At 27.0% G+C, this 27,932-nt stretch overlaps 1 protein-coding gene across 1 annotated transcript in view; it reads right to left on the reverse strand.

Annotated features, from left to right (window-relative positions):
* Positions 1 to 27,932, reverse strand: part of LOC123302804 (homeobox protein abdominal-B) — a 146,766-nt gene that overhangs the window by 34,071 nt on the left and 84,763 nt on the right. Inside the window, exon 3 of the mRNA XM_044885906.1 lies at positions 8,397 to 8,488. The gene's annotated coding sequence lies outside the window, so the exon portion shown is untranslated. The remainder of the gene's footprint in view (positions 1 to 8,396; positions 8,489 to 27,932) is intronic.

Genomic DNA, 27,932 nt, shown 5'->3' on the forward strand with positions numbered 1-27,932 from the left:
CTTCGAAGAGGTCCAAGATTCTGAATGTATTAAGCAAGAATTATCAAAAGAAAAATGTGACATCACGGCAAACCTAAGAAAGTACAGAAGTGGGATTGTCGCACTTTTAAAACCAGCACTCCAAGCTTTTTTTATCCCATGTTAAGTACCTCCTTCCAAAAAATGAAAAGACACGAACATTGTAGACTGTTTTAAGCAAATGTCAGCAGTGGCGGATTTACCAGCAGGCTGAGTAGGCTGGAGCCTAGGGCGGCAAATTTTAAGGGGCGGCAAATTTAGTTCATAAATTTTTTATTTCGATTGACAAAATTTAGAACAAATTATAATACACACACAAAATACGAATTTCAAAAATTATAGAGGAATTAAAATATTCAACAAAAACCAAAATATAGTCCTATATACAGTGCTAAATAATAAATATCTCAAAATCTCTGCATAAACAATTGCTAAACGCTTTTGATTATAATGTAATGATCATGAATTTTTAGAATATCGCAATAGCGATTCCATATTATAGTCGAAATTTAGTTATTTTTACATATTTTCTTCACTGATAATTACTATAATTGGTTTCGATCGAGTTAAGCGTATCAAAAGAATATACAAGAGAGAAGAAAAAAAGACAACCAAAAAGAAAACAAAGATTCGATGAAACACCCGATGAAGATATTGGAATAGCTGCGAGTGATTACTTCAGGGTTAACACATTTCTCGTTGTCATAGACAGACTCATATCCGAGTTAGCAAAACGACAAGAGGCTTATCACGGATTTAACGAGAAATTTTCATTTCTTACCAAAATAAGTGAGTTGTTACCATCAGTTCTGACGGACTAAGCCAGTTTTTTAGAAAAAATGTATCCTAATGATTTAGAAACAGACTTAGTTCAGGAATGCGTACACTTTCAAAGCTGCCTTTCAAAATTTAGAGGCGGCAAAAATTGAATAGCCTACGGGCGGCAAATCTCTAAATCCGCCACTGAATGTCAGGCAATGAATTAAAAGTGTTCAACTAATACTATTGTACAACTTAACTGGCTAGAAGTTTGATATTTGTTTGTAAACTGTATAATATTTGAATGCACAAAAATAAAATCAATATTAAGAATAATAAATAGACGTTTACCTATGTATGTTTGTAACAAACTAGTAATATTCATAAAATTTAACTGGAACCTGGTTATGATCTCTAAAGAAGATATCTTATGTGACACATTGTAACTTTTAATATTATGTATTCATGAACCCAAGTTTAATATATATAATCAGTGCAATAAATGAATTCCATTGCAGAGTGGTTGGCGTTATAGTGTAAGTTTTTCATACATTTTTGATTGAAGCAAATTCTGAAGTAGTAATTTTGTTAAATGGTTTTAAATTTAAGAAAAACATATAGTTATTTATGGCATTACCAGAAGTAAATTACGAAAGAGGTGGTTAATCTATACGCGAACCAGTTAGAACTGCATATGGAAAACAATATCTCAGCCCTGTTCAGGCGCACTACCAAGACTTTTAATCCATAAATCACACAATAATGAGAATGTTTGAGCTAAACCATATACAACTTGAAACGCATGCGTATTTAGTAGATTTCAAGGCATACAACAGCCTCAGTAGAACAGATTGTCCAAGCATTACACTTCTAAAGCTAAAACTCTAAATACGGATCAAATCAACGATAGGAATTACGATGATTTCAAACCTCGTCTAGACGCTTTGAAACAAAAATCGTGCATTACTTCGGTTTTTCAGACAAATTTCTTAGTTATTAAACTACATTCACTTTATAAGTATATTCATAATCATAGAGGGTCAAAGAAGGCCGATCGAAATTGGAGCTGGTAGGATCTGCGTTTGCGGTAAACTTTTTAATCGAAACTTTGCCTTCGAAAATGCCAATTTGGTTGAAATCAAATTATTCGTAAAATATAAAAATAATGAAACAAGATAAATTACTAAATAAAAAGATACTGCTATTAAAAATCAAAGTGGTCGCTCACCACTTAATAACGCTCACAAAACTGTTCTTCCCGTATAAAAAAGCTCCAAACTCCAACGATTTAGAAAACAGTACAATATCATTGCTTAAGTAACTATTATAGAAACTGTTAAGTATAGTAAAACGTAAATTAAGAAACATATTTAATGAAATGCATTTTAAGAATCTGGTTGTACGTTATTTAAAAAAAATACCAACTGAAACGAAATACCAATATTCACATTTAAATAAATAAAAACACCTGATGGGTTCAGAAACTAGAATTTTTAAGAAGTCTTTGACCAATAAGGGTAAAGATATAGAAAATTATGAATATATCCATATTCTTTTATATTTATTTATTAAAATAAATAAAATATTAAAAAAAAAAATGAAGGTAATTATGAAAAATAAAAATGGTATATTTTATACAATTGATGTTCATTCAGGATTAAGATTAAATTATTTAAAAAAATTATTATATTTTTTTTTATATTTTGTTGTAAGAAGTTCTCAGAAGTTGTCATAAAATAATATTTAGCTTATAAATTTTAAACATTAATAAGACATGCTTGTGTTTGTGTATAAAAGTATTTTTCGTGTGTCATTTTATAATTTTTGATTATTTAAATTAAACACCGCAGGTAAACAAATTTTTTTTAAATTTAATCATAATTAAGGCTTAAGGTATTTATTTCTTTTTATTATTAATTTTTTCATAGAAGGATATTGGAATCTCGCCACAAATATTACAAAATCACGCATTTATAGCAATTCGAGGCAAGCAGGACATATTTACCTTACAATTACAGATGATAGACTGTTGATTCAAGAATTATTTATATATTTATTATATACTTTATGGATGTCATGAACGCTCTTTGATAAAATAAAATTTTATAGATACAAGAAGCTTAAGAATAAATCAAATGCTTAATACGAAAAGATAACGCAATTCGTAAAGTCACTCTTTGCAATATGTGATTTCGTGTAGGATTTATGAGTCGTATATGTCGATTGTCTTATCAATATATGCAAATGCAAGAAGTCCAGCGTAAGATTAAGTTAGGCTGGTTTGAATCTTGGGAAACAATATTCTATTCAATTACTTTGTAGACTTTGATCTCGAAATAAGATTCACTCGCCAAAAAGTGAAATTAAAAAACAGTAATTTTTCGACTCCTTTCGACGGTTTTAAATTTTGTGCAGTTTTTTTTCCACTGATTGTATTGTCAAGAACTTTCATTTAACATATATGGATAATAAAACACATTCGTCTACATCCCTAAAATCGTAAAACTCGATTTCTACAGACTGGACACTCGAGCCACGATGAAAACTTTTAACTTATTTATTACCAAACATTCCTTTATCAATCTTAAGAAAGATAAGCAACAATAATCATTAAAATTTTGCTTCATTTTGAGCACACGGCCTTTGATAAACTTTAAATCAATTTGTCAATAATTTATGAAAAAACAAAAAAAAAATAAATAAATATAAAATTTAATTGATATTTAAACATTATGTCAACTTATAAATTTATTTGTCTAGTTTTAATAGTTTTATTATATTATAAATCATTTCTACACATTTTTATTGACCCAATAAAAATTTTTATGAAACACTTATGTGTATACGGCTTGAGGTTAGGTAGTTAGGTAGTAGTTAACTTTGTGTAGGTACCTACTCATGTTATTATGTACGTTTTTGTATGTTCCATCATGATGCTCAACACATCTTTTTATTATTAAGGAATGTTAAAAAAAATCATATAATAATAATATATTTATTAGTGTAATAACAATTAGAGTAATTTTTTTTGTTTTGTGTAATTTATTGGATACCGTGCGAATGGTCTGAATTGAGCAATAATATCATTATAATAATAATACAATAATAAAGCTTATCATCCCAATAGTAGGACAAAGGCTTCCCCTAAAGATTACCGTAATTACAGGTAGGAGTGTCTACCTGATATTAAATTAAAGTATACATTTTTGTTGAAACTAGAAATATAGAAAAGTAAAAATGTTTTAACTTAAAACTATTCAAAAGTAGAATAATTTTGCAGTAGTAAAAAAAATATATATAATTCTTTTTACAACGTTCTACGTAATAACCTGAATATTGAATGTTTTAAAAAGTATAAACTTTTCTATGTATTTTACGTCACGAACATGGCAGACTGTGTGTAATACAAAATTGTATTATATGAAAATTTAAAAATACAACTAATTCTCTGAAACTGGATAGTTAAAAATTTAAACAAAGTATCTGTAAATTTTCATTCAAAAACACAAATCAGACAAATTAATGGATAAAAATATTAAATATCCATCCAGTGATGAAATTTTTACATAAAACATCTGTAATATTTTTTACAGGTGTGTATATATTTTTTATCGATCATAAAAAAAAACAATAATATCATTTACGACAGTTGGCAATATAGTTACAAACAAAAGTAAGAGTTATAAAGCTCTAATATCTATATTGAAACATTTTGTTTCTTTTTATAAAAAAAATATAATTATTTTATAATTGCCATTTAATTATTCTTAAGTATTAATTATATATAAAGAAACATGGTAAAATGAGCCAAGTGTGAAACGATCTAATAACGCTTGTGGTTCTAAATTATTAGTATTGATAGTTATAGTTATTAACACGGTTGAAGATGATAGCAGAAACACATTCCTGCAAATACGGTACACATTCCTGTGAATACAGTAGCTTAACATGATTAAAGTACTTATTTTTATCTTTATCGAAATCTTTATCGAAAGTATCTATAAAACTATATACCCAAGAGCTTTCCTTAGATTTTCGATTTGTTTACTTAAAATACATCAAATATATATCGCGGATACCTAAGTAAACAAACATAAGCTAAGATAAAACTTAAGTTATGAAATTTACACGACTGTTTAAAAGTTAAAATGTAAGAAAAATTTGGAAAAAGCACAAAAGATAAAAACGCGGACACAATGTCTCGCATCCAAGTAATTACAGCCGAAGAACGAAAACTATTCAAAAGTATAAGCAATTTATTTAAACGAAATTGTTTGTAATAATCAAGATATTAAACATTCGAAGTAGGTGTAATCTCGATACACTTCCACAAAAATATAATTCTATGCGATATAAAAATAAATTCACTGATTTTATCACGTTTTAAAAAGTGCCACAGTGATCTCAAATTCCCACCGCCAATGTGAACGTAATTGTTTAGCAGATATCTCACTAAAAATTAACCCAATCGTTGATAGCCGTTAAAATTAGGAAAGTTAAATTTGTTTTCTAGCAGTGAAAAGTGGTCTTCTTACCACAAGTTTACACAAGTAAAAATTTCTGAGCAACATTCATGAACTAGAATTCGACTTTATATCTTTAACAAAAACTATTTAGAAACAGAATATTGTTGTTGGTAAACGCATGATTTTTCAAAATAAGTCAAGTTTTTGGAAACTAGTCTAAAATATTTTTTCATAACTAAAATTTAAATATTCTATTTATATTTTGTAAATACATCCAAGTATCATTCACAGTTTATTTCGGTATATTCAGTTTCTTTTTTTGTCTCCTTAAATATAATTCTAAAATATCACACATGTATTAAAATTTCTATTGATGACCTAATTCTAACCAAAATATTTATTTTAAAAAAAAATGAAACCAAGCCATAAATTTTAAAACTTTCACAAAATGTATTAAAAAAAAAACTTCAAAAAAAAAATTTACACCCAAAAAATCTTATTGGCTACACATAATTTTTGATGTTTTAAAACAAACTTTCTACCCTCATCAGATAAAAAAAAACCGTAAGGGATTTCTAATTTAAGATCATGATTTCTTAGTTTATACTGCTTTTTAATCTTCATAGTCAAGTAAATAAGCACGCTTCATGGATTACGCGAATTTATTATTAGTTTCAAAATATTTTTAAGAGGGCGTTGACTGCTATGTAATGCGAAATTTTTGGAGAGTTAATGCTGAACATGTTTTTTAAGTGCTTTAATAAATATAAATTATTTAATCCTCGTTGGTATTGAATTTTTGTCGACAGACATATATATTCATATGTTTATAAAAATCATGTTTTTAATGTAAATATTATAAGATGGCGGTGTTTAATTTTGTTTTTGAAACGAATCAATGTAATCTTTTGTGTATTTTTTGTGTTACATTTTTTTAATACAAACAAGTGTGCTGTTAAATAAGTTTATTTATATTATGTTTATAAAATAAGTTTTTCAATACCTAGAATTACCCATCTTGTTTAGTTATTTAGGAGTTAAATGGGAATTAGTTTGCTTTAATTTATGGTAAGTATATTTTAGCCTTAGGTATTGATTATACTATGAAATATGAAACGATTATCGATTATTTTTCTATGAAATTTCTATAAATTACATACTTATTAAGTTATAACTATAAATTTTTTTCTTTAAAAAAAAATACTAAATTGTATTTTGGTTGGATCATAATTTGTGGATTAGTTTTATTCGCGTTAGATTCTTAGAATTATCATTTGGAAACTTTACCATTTAATATCTTGTTTTAAACTTTTGTAATACTTTTGAATCCCGTAATGAATGAATTTACGTTATTTACACATACAGTATACATTTTTTGAAATTATCCCTAAAAAACAAACCGATATCATGACAGTCACCTTTAAAGAACAGAGCCGGATATACTTTTGCTAGCAACTGAAAATGATTAAAATCACCTTTCCAATTAAAGAATGACAGTACCTAATAACGTGGAATAAGATAGAATATATTTTTTATTCACTCTATTGAATTAGCTAACAATAAATTAGTTCAAAAGAAAAGTCGTTAATAATTTCAGTTTGAAAAGGGCTATTCTGGCGAGAAGATAATTTGGAACCATTTCAAAAGTCTTTTAAAAAACGGCTCATTCGACAAAACGGTGTATCTAAAGCCCGGCATCATTACTTAATCTTTCGGGTGTCGACATCGCACATCTTTTTTCTCGGAAGCTATTTTATTAACCTTCGAACTAAAAAAAAGGGTGATATAAGTTTGACCGCTATCTGTGTGTGTCTGTCTGTCTGTCTGTTTGTGGAATCGTAGCAATCGGATGAAACGATTAAGATTTTTTTGGTTTCGTTCTTGGATATGTTTCAAGTGCAAGTTTTGGGTTCCATACCCGAAAAATTGGCGAGGGTTTTTTTTTAACTTTGTAAATTTCACTTGTCTATCGTCTAATTAGAATACCTAGAATACGCTTGCTTTATTTTAGTTATTGTAAACCATTACCAAGTTGAATTTTCGATAATATAATTAAAATTCGTTTCTTTAAATTGATAATTTGGAACAAGTCTTCCAAACGTGTATTTTACTACAAATTGGAGTCACTAATTTGCATAAACCTGATTTTATATTAAAATTTTAAATTTAAAGTACTTACATACTACTTAAAATTTAAATATATTCAGACAATTTTCAAAAAAAAAAACATCATCGTATGATCTGTAAATTCTAAAATAACTGAAATATACATAAATTCAAGAGAATAAAATAACATTATTTTACAAAATGAAATATATGTAAATGATAATTTTATTCCATATACATTTTTTTTTTTGGAAAAAAAAAAATTTAATGTAAATGACCCTTTCTTTCTTATACAAATTTAAATTATTTAAAATGGTAGACTGTTTTTTTCTATTAACAAAGACACATAATTTGAAAAAACCAACTAATAATATTCTTAAAAAATAATTAAAACATTTGAAAAAAACAAAAATGTTTATTATTCTTAATATTCCATTATGATATCCGACATTTTAAAGTAAATTATTAGTTAGAGATAATGACATTTAAATATTTTTAAATTATTTCATGACAATTTTTCATTATTATATTTTTTTATCTATAATATTCAAATTATGATTATTAAAAAAAAAAAAAAAACTATCCCACAGTTTTTAAAAAAATTGTAATAATTAAGTAATAATCTATAAGGTGTCCCACGAATAAACTGCACTTTCTTGAGCTACACATTCAATATTGAACAATTTTAAATCGAAAATGCTTTTTACACTTTTATCTACAGCTTAATAGTTAGGACGAGATTTTAAACAACATAAAAATTTAAAGATATTTCTGATTTTATAATACAGAAACTCCCAAAAATTGTTAATTAGTAAAATTGGACAAAAACTAATTACTGCTTGCATAATATACTGGTTTCTTTCTCATCGACTTTATCACTTATTTTTACAGCCCGTAGAATTCTTCAACCGAAAGTGCAGACGGTATTTTCAATTCAAATATGTGGATGGAACATGCTCTTAAAGTTTGTGTATTTTTTTTCGTGTGACATCCCGTATATGTTAAATAGCTTTAAACTCGTTTCATATAAAATATATTTCAATTTACCTGTTTGACAGCTCAAAAGGTCGGAGTGATTTTTCCACGTCTGCGAACAGCTTGAGGCGTTACATGTAACGGTTCCACACAGAAAAAAATGCCTGAAACAATAATTATATCTTGTTAATTCATTGAATTTAATTGAACTAGATTTATATTTTTATAAATTTAAACTTTTTTTTACCAATATTTCACTTTATTTTAAGCTAGATTTCAGAAACGTTTTTAGCTTATAATCTTCAGGAATACTAAAAGAGAATAATTCCTTTGAATCCTCAAAGCAAAATCTTTTCGCTATTAATGGATGGATAGATATATTGGGGCTATTTTAATGAAGTTATTTATAGTTAACACATTGTTAAAATATTGTTTTTCGGACTATTTTGTCCGAATTTCTTTAGTTTTTCGTATGTATATAATTTTTCTTTCGTCTTACAAAAAGTTTTCTTTGGAAATTGTTCGTAAAGTTAATCGATAAACAATAATGCAAACATATTATCATGACTAAAAAAGGATTGTGATTTTACCCGTCTTTTTTATTTTAAAATTTTATTTGCATCATAAAGTTTTAAATAATATTGTGCACTGTCGAAAAAACCTAAAACTACATAAAATTGCAAGTTTAAATAAATGTACATATTAAATTCCATTAAATTAGTTAACAAAATTTGCAAAGTATTTTATAATAACCTTTTATTGCAACCTTATAAACGCAGACGAAATCAAATATTATTTCACGTTATTAATTTTAGCTACATTGCATTTTTTTTCTTTTTTTTTTTTCATTTAGTTGTTATGTGAGATGGTTTTAACCATGAAAAAAAATCATCGCTTGTTTTGAATTTTAAATGAGCAGAGAAGCAAATGGAGGCATTATTTAAAGTTAATTCAAGTAAAGCATTTTAATTAAAAATATTTTTAAAATGTATAATTTTTTTCTGTTTTGTTTGTACTTTTTTTCGAGGGAAGATTATAGTATTGTTTCTAATTTATTGCGTTACAAATTATAATTAAAGTATACATTCTGGTGTTATTTAAGGGTTGAATTTGGTTGGTTGTTATTTACACAAATGAATAATTTTTTTTAATTGATGCAATTAAATTTTAGTAATAAAACTTTAATAAGAAAAATATACAAATGGGTCTGGCTACTTCTGTTTAAAATATGACAAACGTAAGTAATTGAAAATGTATTTTATTTTCGTGTAATGCACAAGATGCAACAACCGAACCGGAATTTTCTTTCTTATTTTACTAAGAAAACACGATAATATTTAACTGCGAAAAAAAAGTATGCTTCAAAAAGTGCCAATATTTTATCGATGCAATAAGTACCTGCTGTCCAATATAAAATCGTGCAGTGGTCGACAGTTTTTAGCTTAAGTAAATATCAGAGCGAATATGTAGACAGCCTTTTTACAAAATGCTTGTTTGCTTTAAAAAATTTAGGATATTCAGCCCATGATTAAAATTCAGTGAGTTTTTGATAGACAGATTCGAAATTTGATTTGCTCCAGTGATACTTTCTTTCTCGATGATTCAGTCTCGTCGACTAGCTATCTTCAAAATTTTTAAGTGTCGTTCATTCAAGGTTACAAAATCACAACATGCCAATTTATTAAAGATAACCTAAAAAATTCAAAAAAAAAAACGGCAATATAATTTCATTTTTTAAATTTTGTTGACACAGTATAGCTTTATAAAAGTTAGATATTAACGAAATACTCAAAATTTAAAGCTTAAATATTTCTCGTCATATTCCATACATAAAATTGTTTGAAGGTTTTATACACAGATAATATTAATTAAATCTATTCCAACGAAAATTTAATCCTACAAAACATATATCAAACTTGTACTTAACCATTTTATACTACATAAAATATGATGCGTAAATTCATACACCATAGATACTACATAGATACCATAGATCTTAGCGAATTTCTTATTTAAAGAAAATGAACTGTTGTTGCAATATTTTAGGAATCCTGCCTTTAAAGTTAAGTTTATACATAAACTTCTGTACGCTCTGTTATATAAATATATTATAATAATTATCGAAAAGTACTTCGTTTCTACCAGGTTTTTTATAACAACTGCTATACTTTTTTCTATAATCTATGAACTAACCATTTTCTTACGAACACTTGTGAAGTTTCCTTAATGATAAAGCTTTGGTAAACTATGAATTTTTGTACACTGTAACTTTTACTACAAATTATCAACTGAATTGTTGAATGTGGGATATCCTGAAAGAGAAATCAATATTTTGAAAACCTAATTTTTAAAATTTCTTAATCATTGGTACTTTTATTTTTACTTATTCTAAAAAGAAATTTTACTTGGCACACGCAGCTCCAACGTGAAGAATTTTATGTATATCATCTAGAAATGATATCATCATTGTGTGTTCGTCGTTCGCCCTTCTAATATTTTAGTGCGGTTAAAAACCGCACAAGCATATATACATATATATACAGTGTAGTATAATAATGGATAAAGTTCCTGACATAGTTTTCATACTTTGAAAATAAATGAATATCATGTCTCTTCTCTTTTGTGAGTCAAATTAAATTATGAAAACCCTAGGCAACACCCAGGTTATATGATGCTTGAGAGTTAGTACAACATCGTTTTATATACATTCTAATATACATGTATGAGTAAATACTGATGCGTACAAGTGATTCAAAATTATTTAAGTATATTTCAGTTTTGATAATCAAGTCAATATAATGACATTATAGATTAAGAGCCATATTTTGAACTTATTAAACCTGTATAATAATTTTCAGTTTTAGTAAATTCATTTAAATACCACAGCAATCATAACTGAATCTTATTTATTTATTGTATATACATTAGGGCTGACTGACCAGGTCTGTTCTAGCATTTAACAGACTGACTCTCATAACTGTTATTTATATGCAATATATAATCTGTAAAACAATTTTTAGCTTTTGTTAATTCATTTAAATACCATGACAATTATGACCGTTTCGATTGCATATATCTGACCACTGTTCTATCGTTCGCTTGACTGACCGCAGTATGCTTGTGTACACAACTACTATAACCAATCTCGAAATAATCACCTTTAGTAAATTCAAAAGCATTTTTATTTTTTCTGACTTTTCTATTAAAAAAAGTTATGGTGGAGGCTCTGGGAATCTCTGTATAAGTCATTCACTGAAACTTGAGAATTAATTTTTTTGTAATATAAAGAGGAAACAACACTTTGAATGCGGGTATTTATTTTGTCAAAGTTAATATGGTTCCGTATGAAAAGTTGTGACTGCTTAGGAGCTGTAATATGAACTACAGAAATCCGACTAAAAATGTCTTTCGTCAAAATTGACCAATTGTTATACCTGTGATCAAAATGCTAAGAGTCAAAGCATCATCAATCTCTCTGTATAGTACGTGAATTCCTTCTAGAAATTGAAGATAGATACAAAAAGCTCATATTTTCGTTTAAATTTGTTTGGTAGCCTACGAATAAAACGAACCTCAAGATTTTATAATCGCCCAAGCAACAATAATATGTGTCTGTTGGTTCTTTGTGCTGTGTGTAAAAACCCTTTTGTTCAATGTTTGGCTCTAATAAACTTATATAACATCGCAGAGTTTGTTCACAGATAATCCTATTTTAAATTCATATAAAGCTTGAATTAAACGACTTAGTTGTTTTTTTTTAATCTGTCTACAGATTTAAAATATATAGACAATGTAATTAAGTCCTCCTAGTTTCTCTTTGTATTTTCAATATTCGAGAAGTCTGTAATTACCTTCAATCTTCATCTTCAATTTTGATGATGAATTTGGTTATAACTTCATGATTGTAGACGAAAAATAACAATAAAATTTTCGATATCTGCCTTATTTTTAAAAATATCGAAAGCTAAATAAATTTTCAATTTTCCATTTTTTGAAAATTACTCAAGATATCGCAAAATTGTATTCTTACTTTTCGTCTTGTATTGACAAGTCATTTATTTAGTCCCCACTACCGTGCTCATCATTTTAAATTTCTACTAACTAGTTTTGTAGAAATCTATGAAAACATATCGTCCATTTTCCGCTTTCCCTTAAGATCAATGTTAAATATGCCTACTATTTAAGTCATTTATTTATTTAAATAATTGGACAACCGCCCCCTAAAATTTTCAGAATTGATTTAGACTTAGTCCAACTTCATATATAAAAATAAATTCAGCTTTTTATCCAAAATTTCCCTGGCGCTTGTATATCCTTAAAGTATGAAATTATATCTACCTAGATATAAGAAAAATTAAAATTGAACCAGTCCAAAATTAAAAACATAAAGTTAAAGGTTTTGTTGACTTGATATTAGTAAATTTTGAAACTATCCCAAATATCGTCAACCTCTCAGTTGTTATTACAATTATTTACTAAATATTTAAATAGTAGTTAATTTTAACCATTTGAATATAGCACAATTTCTCAAAAGTTAAAAGCTCACAGAAAATGATAAAAACATGGCGTATATATGATAATGAATGTAAATTTCATTTTCTCAACGAATATATAACACCCGCTGTCTGTATTTTATATGATGGAGAAAGAAATATATATTGGTGGGAGGTGTAGTATAGGCAATAGATGAAAATATTATCACAACGATATTATTTGGCATACCACAAAATAATTTCTAACCCCATCATAATAATATTTCTCACATATAATATAATACACACAAGAAAATTAATATTTAATTATACATTGATGAAATTAACAGCATGTTGTACCGACTGCACACAGGGAGCTCTCTATTTGGCTGGATGAAGACTACGGGAAAGATTAATTAAGAGCAAATGTTCATCAAGAAATGTGATGTGGTTCCCTAGGAATATCAAAATGAAAATTGAGCATGCATTACAGAAAAATTCTTTAAATAGTTGAAAATATTTAAACAAAAAGAGTGGGTGGGGTAATACTCCCAATCTCTCCAGAAAATTATATACTACCCTTTATTATTTTTATTTTACCTGATATAAATTGTCTCTCTCAAATATTTTACGAAGCACCTTTATTATCAGCTTCATATTTCAGTGTAGTTGAGAAGGAATGAGTTTTAAAAAGCTTGAAACCCGTGAGAAATGAAATGCAATTTTAACAACAAAACCATTTGACACCAGTCCGGATCAAGATTAAAACCTCAGTATCCTTTGTTTCCAAAAGTACGTTTATACATCCATTAAGGAATGAGTAAAATGAACAAAATAATTGTCGCAGAATGCAATATTAATTTAGAATTATGGTGTTGGCGCAGGGCAGAAGATAAAATGGGGATGATAACCAAATTTTTGTTATCACATATAAGGAAATCGTTAGGAAGAACTGCAAATTGTGACTCTCTCTCAAATGACACTGCTCAAATTCATTCTGAAAACGGCTTCTAATTATTTTCCATTAGCTTTTCTATCATGTATAAATAATTTTAAAAAGTTTTTGAAGCATAAATTTTCGTACAAAAATATTAACGTAAATTTACTTAAAATAAATGGTTGGGAAAATGTTTTTAACATATTAAAATGGAAAATTTTCATGTAAACAGCTACTACCCTAAATAATTTTATACAATAAACTCCTTTTTATGTACATATACAAAGTATATTCTATGAAGGGGATGAACCAGTGAGTAACCATACACATACATATACAGATTGGATTAGATATCGTGGGAAATATTCAATTTCCGGGACATACTTATCCTATAACGGGTACATAGAGGAAAAATGTACATAAATGAAAGAAAAAACAGTTTTCACTTATATAGAAACTTTGATTTTTTCTGATTCGAGGTATGCGTATATCGTTATCGTTTTTAAACGCTTTTACAGTGAAAAACACTTTTAGAATATTGAATTTCTTTCCATCAATAAATACAGCTTTTTTATGAAAATATCTTTACTTTCTTTGTAAATGGAATGCGATCATTTTACTAAGAAGAATTTTATCTTTTAACAATGTTTTTTTCTTTTCTTCGAAAAGTTGTTTTGATAATAGTTCGAAACTACAATGTTATTCGTTATTCAGATCTTGATCGGATAACGGTATTTTCAGTCTTTTTTATATTGTATACACTGCAGGAAATTGTGCTGATAAAAGTATTGGCATGTGGAAAATTGTAAGTGCTGATATTGGGCCACAAAATTCGAATCATCAGTATTAGCATTTTCAATCATTCACCCTCAAAAAAGTACTGGTAAAGTACTAGAAAAAATGTTATTACCATGGTATCAAATGGAAATCATGGAAATATTTATTTGATTCAAGGAAATATTTACTTGTTATCGCTATACTTTAATTATTAAGCATTCAAATACCCATTTTTCTGAGTCAAATATTGAGGCTCCAAGTCCAAGTCCAAGTAAGTGGGTTTTCGTCAATCCAGAAATATTTTTTCATTGTTCTTCAATATTCGGAACCAATTTTAGTGCAGTAGTCCGAAGGTTATTTCATTGGCATGTTATTTCAGCTAATCCACAAACGATTTAGCTACCCATAGTAGCTCAAGTAAAAAAATAAATTTTGCAATTAAGAAAAATTAGAAAAACTATTTCCATACACTCAGAATAATTTTATTAACGATTTACAGTGTTTTCACATAAAAAGGGAAGGACGTACTAAAAAATTGACAAAACTTACAAAGTGCAAACAATTACAATCTTTAAGCAAAGACGAGAAACATGACTAGTATTACTTGTAAAGTAAAATGTAGCCCTTACGTCCGTTATCAATACGCCTTTGAATAAAAAAAATCGTCTCTTAATAATCAATATGCACTTTAGATATAGCAAAATGTTTAAAAATATTAATAAGACTACAACAAAGATTTTATCAAACAGACATTCTTAAAAACATAAATTTCATGTGTGATGAATTTAAATAAGTAATCATCAAAATTGATTATAAAAGAAGCTTTGCTTTTATCGTATCGAAACACCACCAACGCGACATTTTGACAATAATAACAATAATATCAAAATGTGGATATGTATGGTAAAAACATAAATCAAAATAAGAATATAAAAAAATTTATTTTTATAGAAGCAATTCAATTTATTATAATTTATTCATAGTGTGAAGAATTCAATATATCCAATTCGGGAAAAAAATATAATCGTTTGAATACAGAGGCCGGCAGAGTTGTGTGCGATTTTGAAAAAAATTTTGTCAACCTCAGAAATTTTACCAAATGATCTTTTTACCACCTGAAACTACATAAAAAATCATGTAAGAATATTAAGTATACTGAAGGAAATTAACTCTGTTTTAAGTAAATTGTATCATGTTTTTCAATAAATTCAGTTTATTTAGTAAATATATAATTTAATTTCTTACGCTTCAATAAGACGTCGTTCTTCAAGGCGTTTTTAGCACATGCAGCAACATATCCTGCAATATTTGCTGAATATAGACGACAGGAAAAACATAATTAAATTTTTTCGGTACTTTTAATTAATGATTTATATATTTAAAGTGATAAAAAGATAATTTAGAAACATTTATGAAATTTCTTTTTGTAGCGTTTTTAAATTCACATAATTCTCTGCCCCACTCTGTATTGCGTTCTTGTGAAGGTAATTTTGGTTGAGTAGGCGATGACGCGTATGATAGTAAATGCATTTGTTATGAAAAATATATATTTTTTTAAATAAATACATTTCAAAAAAAAAATCTGCATAAAATAATAAAATTGTACTCGAAAGTAATTGGATTCGATTGGATTTTTTGTGTGTGTTTATATATCTAGAGAATACTAAAAAATATATATACATACAATCAAAATAAAAACAATCAGCTTAAAACAATTGTTATACTCCATTTTATTTGATATTGTACTTGTACTTGTACTTAAGATTGATAGTACATTAAAACAATGTATAGAAAAAATCTGAACTTTTGATATGTTATTGTTAACTCATAAGTATACAAAAAAATTTTTTTGGAACTAAGTTCCTTATCGCAAGTTATCGTTTTCATTTATTTGCTGGTTAGGAAGTAAAATCAAAACAAGTGCAAGAAAATGAATGATAATAAAAACTGACATGTAGGTTACCTAGAAATCTGAAACTTTTTCAATCGATTCAACTTGCCATGAATTTTGAGAAAACGAAAAAAAATTTCATTAAAAAAAAATGAGTTGTGAAAGTTATTAGAAGTAAAAGCTAACAGAGATAATTTAAAGTAAGTGTAATGAAATTTGTATGTTATGTCAATAAATATCCTGATCAAATCTAATGTTGATTACTTCATCAAAAGTAGTTTTTTTTAAACTAATACTACAATTAATTCATACAGTTAAAACTAAAGGTAACTATAAAATTAAATTTTTGAAAGAATCAAACAAGTATTTGACTTCTAAAATTAATACCTTAAATTTTCACAAAAATAACTTTTAAATAAAAAAAGTAAGTGCTACATTTATTATGTACAAGTTACGAATGGAACATAGTTCCTACCGGGTATTTCACGACACTTGTAGGAACTATGTTTTTTATAAATAGCAAATGTTAAATGAAGCATTCGTTTTGAATATGCTGCTTAATCTTCTGTAGATTAAAAAGTAGAAACTTTTATAAATTAAGTCTCGTACATTAGATTAAAATTCACGAAAATTTGGCTCGTATGCCAAAGTCGAAGGACGATTATATTTATTATTTTAATGGGCAGTCTATTTTAAATTTGTGCAAATCAATAATCAATAAACAAACAAACAATCAATATCCAGAAAATAAAGAAAGGATACATCGCAAACTTAAAATTGCTGAAGTATATCGAAAAAAAAGGAATAAATATATTTGTGGTTACATGATTGAATGAACGGCTTTTATCAGATATTATAGGCATTGATAATATTGATTTAGTATAAATTTTATTGTCTCGTATTATTATCGTTGGTAAAGAGTATGAATATATATATAAGTATGTTTATGCATTTGGTTAAATTGAATTTGGATATGCGTATGTCTGACAATTCTATTCATTCTGATTTCATATCAAATGATAAAAATATATACTTTTTTGCATTTTTATACTAAAAATGTCTATTGTTTTAACTTAATTTACATTTTATATTAAATTCGATTCAATTCTTTTGTGTTTTTAAATAGCAAATTATTACATTTTAAAACAATTCATTTAAATCATGAAATGAGAATCAACGTAGAATATTGGGGATATTGTTCCCTTGTTTACTCAGAAAAATTTCATTCTATCCTAAATTAATGCGTCTGAGATCAGAATTTGTCGAGATAGCATTCACAGTAAACAAAATTACTGGATTGAAGTAAATACATTTACTTCGTTGTTGATGTTCTTGTAAATTCAATTATTTCTCATCAAAGATCTCAATATTTAATTCAAGAAGGATATAGGTATTATTTGCAACTGTTTTTTACGATAAAAAGATTATTTTGAATTTAAAGAAATTATTTTCTACCTTTAAGTTCAGCTAGTTACAAAAGCGTTTTTTTCTTATAGTTTTTTAAAACTATTATTTATTTTGTGCTTTTCAGCGTTTTAGACTATTATTTATTTATCAAAAATTCAGTATAAATATGGTGGGAGCGCAAATAAATGTATATATTTTTAGATATGGAAATCGTTAATCCTGCATATCCTAATCAGGATAATCAAATAAACTTATTTAATTATTGTATTGTCATCGGTCCTTGATAATTATGGTAAAGTTCGAGTTATTCCGATGTTTTGAAAGGGTTCAAAATCATATTCAATGTTTCCGTTACATACCAACATACGTATGAAGCAAATAAAAGCAAGTTTAAAATGTCCAAAACTTTTTCCGTTGGGTGTTTCATAAACTAGATAGAAAGAGTCATTATATTAAAACCAAGCATGAAGCTTTTATCAAAAGTTTAATTTTCAGCAAGAACTTTGAACTAAATCTTTCTCATCGTGAAATTGGCTGTTTTAACCGATGAGAACTATGGTTAAAAAAAGAATTTCTTGCAAGGAAATACTTATGTGCTTAGCTTGGCAGCAAAACTTTAATTTTTAAGCAGCCAAAAACTTTCTTTATTGAATTAAATATTGAGATTTTTGACTCAAGAAATATTTACTTGTTATAAGAACACCCAGGTAAACACATTTACTTTTTTTAATCAAATAGTATTTTGTTACTGTGTACTGTTTCAACGAACGAAAAGCAGCTAAAATACAAGAAACTCATTAAATAGGAAAACATTTAACTCATATTTTTGATACAGTAACCAAAATTATGAAGACACATCGAACGAATTAAATTATATATTTAATAGCCCAACAAAAAAAAATTACAAAATTTGTACTTTTTACAAGAAAAAAAATAATTTTATAAAAAAAAAAACTGTAAATGTATTCGTAAGTTTTGGTATTAACTTTTTTCATTTTTTTTTCTTATATAAAAAAGTATATATTTTTATTACATTTTCTACATTTTGTATCTGTTATTTGGTATCCTTTTTATATCTTTTTATTCTTTTTTTTTTTATTCACATATTTCTCAAGACATGTTTATAAATTGTTTCATTATATTTCCATACAGATATTTTTAAATAAGAAAATGTTGTATTATAAGCTTCTTTGCATCGTGTCGTCTTCCAAAAAGTGTTGAGATGTTAAATTTTATTTATGTTTTTAGTAGATGTTTGTGTTTCTTGTAAATACAACATTTATAATATTTTTGTACAAACAAAAAACAAAAATTTTTACACTAAACTTCATTTTTATTTACAACTTTTGGCTGTATCATCATCATATATTTTTATTTCAAAAAAAAAAAAAATTATTATTATAATTCTTCGATGTTAAGTGGAAAGGTACTAAGTATTCTTTGTGAAAATTAAATAAGATTTTCGTTATTACTTTTTGTTTTTGTTGACTTTTAATCACGTGTACGATATTTATTTACATCACGATCTCTCGATTATAATTGATGATATTTTAATATGATACATACAGCGATAACTAAATGTTGACAAATATCTTGTCAAGTAATCATTATAAGTTAATTTTTCGTCAAAATAAAGATTTCATCTCAGAAGATTACCACTTGAAACTGCAATTTCTTACAAACTTGATAAGTGAATAAACTTGATTACTGCATCTAAAGTAACGTAAATCCATAACAGCAGAACTTCATCAAATGGTGGATAATTATAAATAAATACAATTTCTCAATACATTTAGAGTCAAAAAAGCGTCCTTTTCGAGCGTAGAAATTTTGAACGGCCAAAGGAAAGGAATGAAAACTTGAAATTTTGGCAGTATGAGCTAAAGATTCTTCAAAATTAAAGGCCAAAGGTGATAAATTACGAAAACCAGAAGTAAAGATATGAGTGCGTCATTGTTTGGTTTCGAGAAAAAAAATTTGAAATTCTCATTTCTTGGGGTATTTTTTTTGAAAATTTCCATTTTTTCAGCAACCATTTTGGCAATATTCACTTAAATGTCTTATGTTTTTTTTAACTTTAATAAACCCTGTATCTAGAAAGAGTAGCTTACCCGGTTATAAATGTATATATTTTATCATTAATCAATCAAACACTTAAGTCCTGCCAATGTAACTTGGCTCACCCTGTATAATCAACTCTTGTTTTCCATGGAGTTCACTCAAAAGATCTTCTCGGATCTAAGTATCTCCATTTCGTAAAGGTAGCTTAATTTTAAGATATTTATTAAAAAAACAATGTCTAACATTCCCATACCACTAAACCAAGATACTAAGCCTAAAAATATACTTTTTTTAAAAAAATCTTTACATTAACATTATTGACTTAATTCCTTTATACCTGATAGTGATATTATTCATAAATTTTGTGTACTAATTTATGGAATTTTTTATTTTCTTAAGTAATTCTGAGTGTTATAAAAAAAAATCCACACAAAATTTGGTATAAGATTCATAAATTGTGTCAATAACTGTCAAATTAATATTGACCGTTATCATACAGAACAAACAGATATTGTCTGAAGTAAAATTTTATGAAATTTAAGATATTTTTGGAATCTTTTTTTCAATAAAAAATTAAAATCCGATTTGAATATATTTGCATTCTTAATTCATGGTCTCTTACCTTGACTTTAGTTTTAGAGCCATATATTAAAGAAGTAATTTGTTATCTATTTGAAAATTCATTTTTAAAGGCACGTGTAAGCTTAGTTAATAATATAATGAAACGTGTAAACGTGCACGTGTAAACTTAATAATTAAAGAACTCTGGCGTAGGGTTGAACCCAAAATGAGAAGGTTTATCATAGGAGAGAAGAAAACAGTGCTGAATTAACTATGAAAAATGTTGTGCCTGTCTCCAGTATTGGATATACTGATATTCTCTGGATATTTAGATGCCTCATATCAGAAAACTTTCGATAAATATAATTATTTGGACTTATTTTCTGGAAAAAATTAGGAAGCTACAACAAACACTATAAATAAAGAAATTTTGATTGCTGAATCTCCCTGAATCAAAAAATTAACGTTGCTATGAACATAAAACCGAAAAAAAATGTTACCAACTCTTGCAAAGTTGACATTAATCTCTATTAGGTACCAAATTTTTCTGATAGTGTTGCATAAAAATACTCTGAAAATGTGATCAGAATCTTGGTTCAAGAAAATTACTAAGCAGTCAATACTTCTTTTCTTAAATTTAGTCTAATGATTGCTGGCTCAAGAAATATGTACTTGTTATAGGGACATCAATCAATTAATTTTGAATAACGCATTTTATAAAAAAAAATTTAAATAAATGATTTCACTCATAAATTTTATCTGACTGGTCAAAAATTTTTATAAAATTTAAAAAAAATATTAAATTTCAAAACATTTAATTAAAATGAAAATGTAGGCAAAAAAAAAAATCTCTTTCCCATTCCATAAAAAATAATTAGAATAAATTAAAACTTAAAAAAAAGAAATATAATTAAACGAACACAAAAAGAAAAACTTTTTCTTCTTTTTCTAAAGATGAGTAAAGTATAAATTTTTTTTAATCATTTTTCTTCTCTCATTTAAATAAAAGTAAATAAAAGTTTTCTTTTGAAATTGTCGTTTTACTTTTTTAACTATCTCAGATTATTTCATTTTTTTTTTTTATATTCTCTGGTAGTATAATTTATAAAAGCGGGAAGATTTTAATCTTAATAAATAGTATGAGAAAATGGTAATCAAGAATACTAATAAAAAAAATAGAACTTTTTTTTATTTACGCCACCTTGAAAAGAAAAACTTTTTTTTGTGTGTTTTAATCATTTGCTTTTAAAAAGATAAAAGTTTGTTTTAAAACAAAAGAAGAAATTAATTTTTTTAAATAGGTACTCTTTCATCGTACCGACGGTAAATAAAAAAGGCAATGTTAATATCGAAAACAAACGTTTTTAAAGTATGGATCAAAAAATCTAAAAATACAAATTTAACGTGTTCTTATTTTAAAAGAAACCTTATAACGATATCAAAGAACTATATTACGCTCCACATAAAGTGAAAAAATAATGCGAAAATTTATGAAAAATATTATCCTTAATAAAATTAAATATACACATCTCTCTTAAATATATTGATATTTGGTATAAGCTCAATTCTCTCTAAAAATATCCATACTGCTTATACAGTAGGCGGGGTTATTGTAAAATCCAAGATGGCCGAACACGATTAACTTGTTAGACCTGTCAACTGTGATTCTAACCCTATAAACCGTACATATTTATTAAACAAAGATAGTATTATACAGTTTATATATGTTGTTCTGTTTTATTGAACGTCTTTAAATGAAAATTTATAAATAAAATCAATTCTCTAAATGTTTATATAATACAGTATCTATATTATTTTAATAATGATATAAAATACAGTATAAATTTTTAGACATGAATATTTAAAATTTATTTTGAAAACAATTATTTTATCAATTTTAATTAAATATCAATAATTTATTGAAATTAGATGTTAATTTAAAGGAAATATAAATAATTTTATTATAAGATATTTTAACTTAAAATCAAAAAAAAATTTAACTGGTTTTTGTAGTATAAATATTTATAAGAAATTCTTATAAATTAAAAATTTGTGTATAATTAAAAACATTTTTAAAAGTCTTGCCCAATCAACTAAATAAGATAATAATCTGTTTAATTTATTCATCAAAATTCTTCATTGATTGTAAAACATCTGCCCTAAACACGAAGTCAATGGTTTTTTTTTGACAGTAATTACAAATTATTAATACAATAATTTTTTTTCTTTTAAATTCCATGTACATTTATAGCCCCTGAGGTCATTTTATATGTTGTGTAATTTTTGTAATGTATTCAAGTCAGCGTTGCTAGGTCACACTGTCACCGTTTGTACGCATGCATCGCATATTTCCAGATAATATTTCTTTGGAATATGTGAGTAAAATCGAATATTGAAACCAGTTACACAAGTATTATAAGCTTATAGTACCAGAGCCCGTAAGAGAATAATGCCATTTAAAAATACGTCTCTTCATCATTTCTTGAAAGTGAGACGTATTATTTCACGGTTTTGATCGGAAAGGTTTCATCGCATTGGCAAGCTTTAAATTGATGGATATTTATTCTTTTTTAATAGGAAAATAAGCAAATACCAAAATCATTTTTCCCAAAATATTAAGTGACCTAAAACGCGGGCAAGCCCTGCTGTGATGCCATATCGGTATGAGCCATAGACCATCAGTTAGTTCAGTGTAGGCAGCTGGGTATAATATATCGATATATAATAAATATTTATATTTATTATAATCAGATGTCTATGAATATATCTGTCAAACTTATCTGTGTTATTTCGTATAATGATACCGATATAACGTCACCAAATTGGATGCCCGTGTTTTAGACAGTTTAAAAAAGGTTTAAAATTTAAGTTTTTGGCAAGAAAGCGTGTTTATTTTTCCGAAATAAATTTTTTGTGGCTTTTTATTAGCAAAATCAACATTTTGAAGTACTTTTTTAAATATGGTAGAATGCCCTATTGCTGGAGGTCTATTTATAAATGAGAAAAGTTGACGGGCACTGGGTCTATTATATCTGGATTTATCATAAACCCATTTCATATACAAAATAATCCAAAGAATTTTGTTATAGAGACATCTACACATAAACATAGGAACATAACGTCATGTGGTTTATTTCTTTGACAGATCATAAAAATAAACAAAATATTCAATTTTTGTTTTAATTTGATAATTATTATGAAAACAAAAAACGCGAGAAATGTAATCATTTTTATAATTTATTGTTATGATGGGAAATTTTGAAAAACATGCACCTTAACATACAAATGTTAAAGACAATTAAAAATGACAATCTTTTTATTATTTATAATAAAGTTTAAGATTTTAATGAAATGCATTTAATGCAATCTTTTTGATTGTTATGACTTTTATAATTTAAAAAAAAATTTTTAGTTTAGGTAGGTATTTCATTATAATCAAACAATTGAATAGGACTGCTTTTTCTCAATTTATCAAAATCATTGTGAAGATCTTTTAAATTTAATGCTTGAATTTCCTATTTAAGGAAAAACTCATGGTATCCGTACCAGAATTCCAGAGTTTCCTTTGGAAAAGGATGTTTTTTACTTAATACGGTGTGCAATCGACTAGCACATCCAAAATAAATCATTGTTACTTTGTCCTTTTAAAGAGACATTTCCTAAGAAATTTATATAAAATGGTTTTCAAAATACTATTAATTTGTTGTGTGTACAGTGAAAGCAAGTAGAGGGGGCAACTGAATCGATCTCAGCGCTGCTCTCTTATAAAATTTGTAATAAATCAGACGTTTTTAAAATATCACTATTTTTCAACTGTTTACATACTGGTTTACCAATTGAATGTCGAATAAAAATCACTTTGCATTTGAATCACAAAAATTTTGAAGGAGAAATTGTGAAAATAAAAGATCAACTTTCATAAATAATATTTTGAAAATAACATAACTTAAATATTTTAGAACATAGTATTAAATTTTCAGTGAAAACCGTATGTACAATCCATAAACTTATATGTTCATCCATAATTATAATAAGTGTGTCACTACCATGGAAACTCCAAAAATAAAACTCATGCACGGTGCGAATAAGAATTTTCAGGCAAGCCATTTTGAGCTATTTCCGACCTTTTTTGAGTATGTTAATCCAGAGTATAGATACTTGACTCAATTAAGAACAGTTATTTTTCCAAAGTATCAAAGCAAACTAGATATCGACTTGACTATCAGAAACATACAAGTTTTATTAAATCAAATGGTATTAACACTACCTAAATACCAGAAGACAAAACTGTTTCTCATAATACCCTAAGTGAATTAACTATCTTTACTTCGTTATTTTTTTAAACTTAATCAACTGCAACGGCTATGTAGAAAAGCACTTAAGCTTATTCAACATTTTAAATAATAATTTTAACGTAAGTATGTATACCCACACACATTTTAAAGTTAGCAGTAAAGTAACAGTTTTGTAAAATAAGCATACATTTTATTTAACAAAAACACTCGATCCAGTAATGTATGTATAACCAGTTTTTCTATATAATGTTTATTCACTTTAACGTAAGACGTTTGCGTATATTTTTATTCAGTTTTACACTTTAATCATAATATCGAAATACACAACATTAGTATATGAGAGTGTATAAAAGACATACTACACAAAGATTGGTCAATGTCCTCGAACCAGATCATATGGATATTACATTTCCAAATTCAAGAAAACTGCTTACATTAAAAATCTTTCTTAATGGCGTGATTGGTCCGTCTTGTAAGAATTACGTGAATTTTCATTTTGTGTCACATTTGGAACAAAAATAGTTCAATACAATCGTACAATTTCACTAATTCGACACAATAAAAAACCAGAGGGTATCGGATTAATGGAATATTCGGATTACTAGATTATAATCGTCACTGATACGAAATTCATCTTTTTTGGTAATTTTTTTTTATAAAATTCGTTTGTCGGAAGGTGCCAAATTATTGGATATATCGGTTTATTGAAGTGCCGAGTTAGTGAGATTGTACTGAACTTTTCTGAACTAGCAAATGAAGAAGTCAATATGACCTCCGATAGCTGGCTTATATCTAAAAGAGTAGTATAGTAATTGATTAGAGGATTAGACCATTAAAAGAGTACGCTACTTTTTATCAAATATTGATGTAAGTTGCTATATAGTTTCTTAATATGCACCTTATCAGTTTTTTTTTGTCTAGCAGAAATTACGTTATTTTGGATAAATGTTTAGAGTCTCAGGATAATGTGGGTTTTTTGCTAACCCGACAACCAAAATCAAAACTCAAACAAAAAAAAACTTAATTTTTCGCAATCTTTTTGAAAGCTGACGTGTTTAGCGGCAGTTGAAAAACCCTTGATTACTATTATTATTATCCAACTGACGCAAAACTACGCCAGTCTTCAAAAAGATTGCGAAAAGTTAAGTTATTCGGCATAAAAGAAGCTTATCTTTAATTATGAAGTCAATGCGTCAATGATTCCATCATCATATAAACAACGCACATAAGGAAAACATAGCACGTGTAATAAATGTTTTTGAATGTTCTATTTATGTAAAAGAATACAAACAAAATACACGCTCGGCATCCATCGAATCATGAGTGCCTTAAATACAACCATACCTACCATCATCAGTATTCGAACATTCAAACACGCTTTTCATTTCTGTTTATAAGCATACTACTTTTTAATGAAATGTTTTTGAAGTGTTATAAGACACGGAGAAACATTTCTCCGAACGTTTCGCATATTAACGGTATTTCTGTCGGAGTAAAGGTGTATCTTAGAAAGAAAAAATTTTAATTTCCCTAAATAGAAGTTGCACTAGTAGCGAATATTCTCATAAATTGCTCATAAGTGCTCAAAGTACAGCATGTAGCAAGGTCACAGCACATAAGTAAATTGAATATCGATGGTGCTTGTACAATTCACTTCTGGATTAGATATTGGTGTTCATAAATTTACCTTATTAGTTCATTTTTGGTTGTCCGTCTGTCCATCTGTAAACACGATAACTCAAAAACGAAAAGAAATATCAAACTGAAATTTATATAGCGTGCAAGGGACGTAAAAAGTGAGGTCGAGTTCGTAAATGAGCATCATAGGTTAATTGAGTCGTGGGCCCGTAGGACCCATCTTGTTAACAGTCGGAGATAGAACGAAAGTTTAGGCATAAAAAATTTTTTTTATAAAAAAAAGTTTTGTGTGAAACAAGTTTTTGGTAAACGTCTCTGTTTATATGCGAGGGTGCAAATTGGGACAAATATTTGGTGTCCATTTTCTCCAAAACTATAAAAGATAGAGAGCTGAACATTTTAAGGTAGCTTCAACTAGCGATTTTGTGAAACATTCTCGTAAAACGAAACAAAAGTCTAGAAAATACTTTCACAATTTTTCGAAATCCCAATAAAATTCGGCCGCCATAATTGTGCTTTTTAAATTCTTCTAATTTATAAAAAAAAAAATGCAAGCTTTGATATTCAACACTTTCTATACAACGTATTTCAACAATTTACTCAATCAATTGTTTGTTTTCACTTGTTTTAATTCAAATTTCCACATCATATCCCAACAATTAACATTTTATACTAATTGTCCAATCTATGTTTGCGTTTAAACCCGTCTCGATTGAACAACCTGTATAGAGGGACGTATCCACGCACCGTCATAACATCTTTGATGTATATTTTATAAAATAATTTGCACTTAACTGGTTCATTTTATAAAATTAAATTTTCAATTCATTTACAATATATTTTTTTATACATAGTCAGCTTTTAATTTAATGGTAAATTGATTATATATGTTTTATTTGAAGTCTTATAAGATTGTGGTGTGCGAGTGGGTATGTATCTATGTGTGTATGTGTGTGTGTATATCGCTTTTGAAGTTTAATTATAATTTTATATACATAAAGATTTGCTTGATTATTCTTTAAATTTGAATGCTTGAAAGTAATAATTAATTACATCATAGCATAATTAATTTTGAATATATTTCCATTAAAATTGGCGTAACCGCAATCATTGAGTAGTAGTAGCACGTGTTTTTATTTTAAACAAGGACTGTCATTCATTATTTTATAAAATTGATATAACATTCTTAAAACGAACACATTTCTAAAAGAGGGGTGTTCCAATTTCAGTTTCATATGTTTGCAAATCTGTAAATTACAAAACTGTGAAAATTTTGTTTCAAACGTCAACTGTTGGTTTAAAACAACACATTTACAATATGACCCGCTTAAATAACGCTCAATATTTAATGATTGATCAGTTGTTCTACATAAGTAAAAATTCTGTGGGAACTGTGAATAGACTTTACGAAAAGATTATGGCCAATTTAACTAAGAAAACAATTATTCGTAACACTGTGAAATAGTTCGAAAAGACTAGAAGCATTGAAGAAAAGACTAGAAGCATTGAAGAAAAGACTAGAAGGTTAAGGCGTGTGCATCATCGACGCGTTAGTTCAATCAAGAATAT

The sequence above is a fragment of the Chrysoperla carnea genome, chromosome 1 (genome assembly GCF_905475395.1).
Source record: "Chrysoperla carnea chromosome 1, inChrCarn1.1, whole genome shotgun sequence".
In the NCBI taxonomy this organism is placed as follows: Eukaryota; Metazoa; Arthropoda; class Insecta; order Neuroptera; family Chrysopidae; genus Chrysoperla; species Chrysoperla carnea.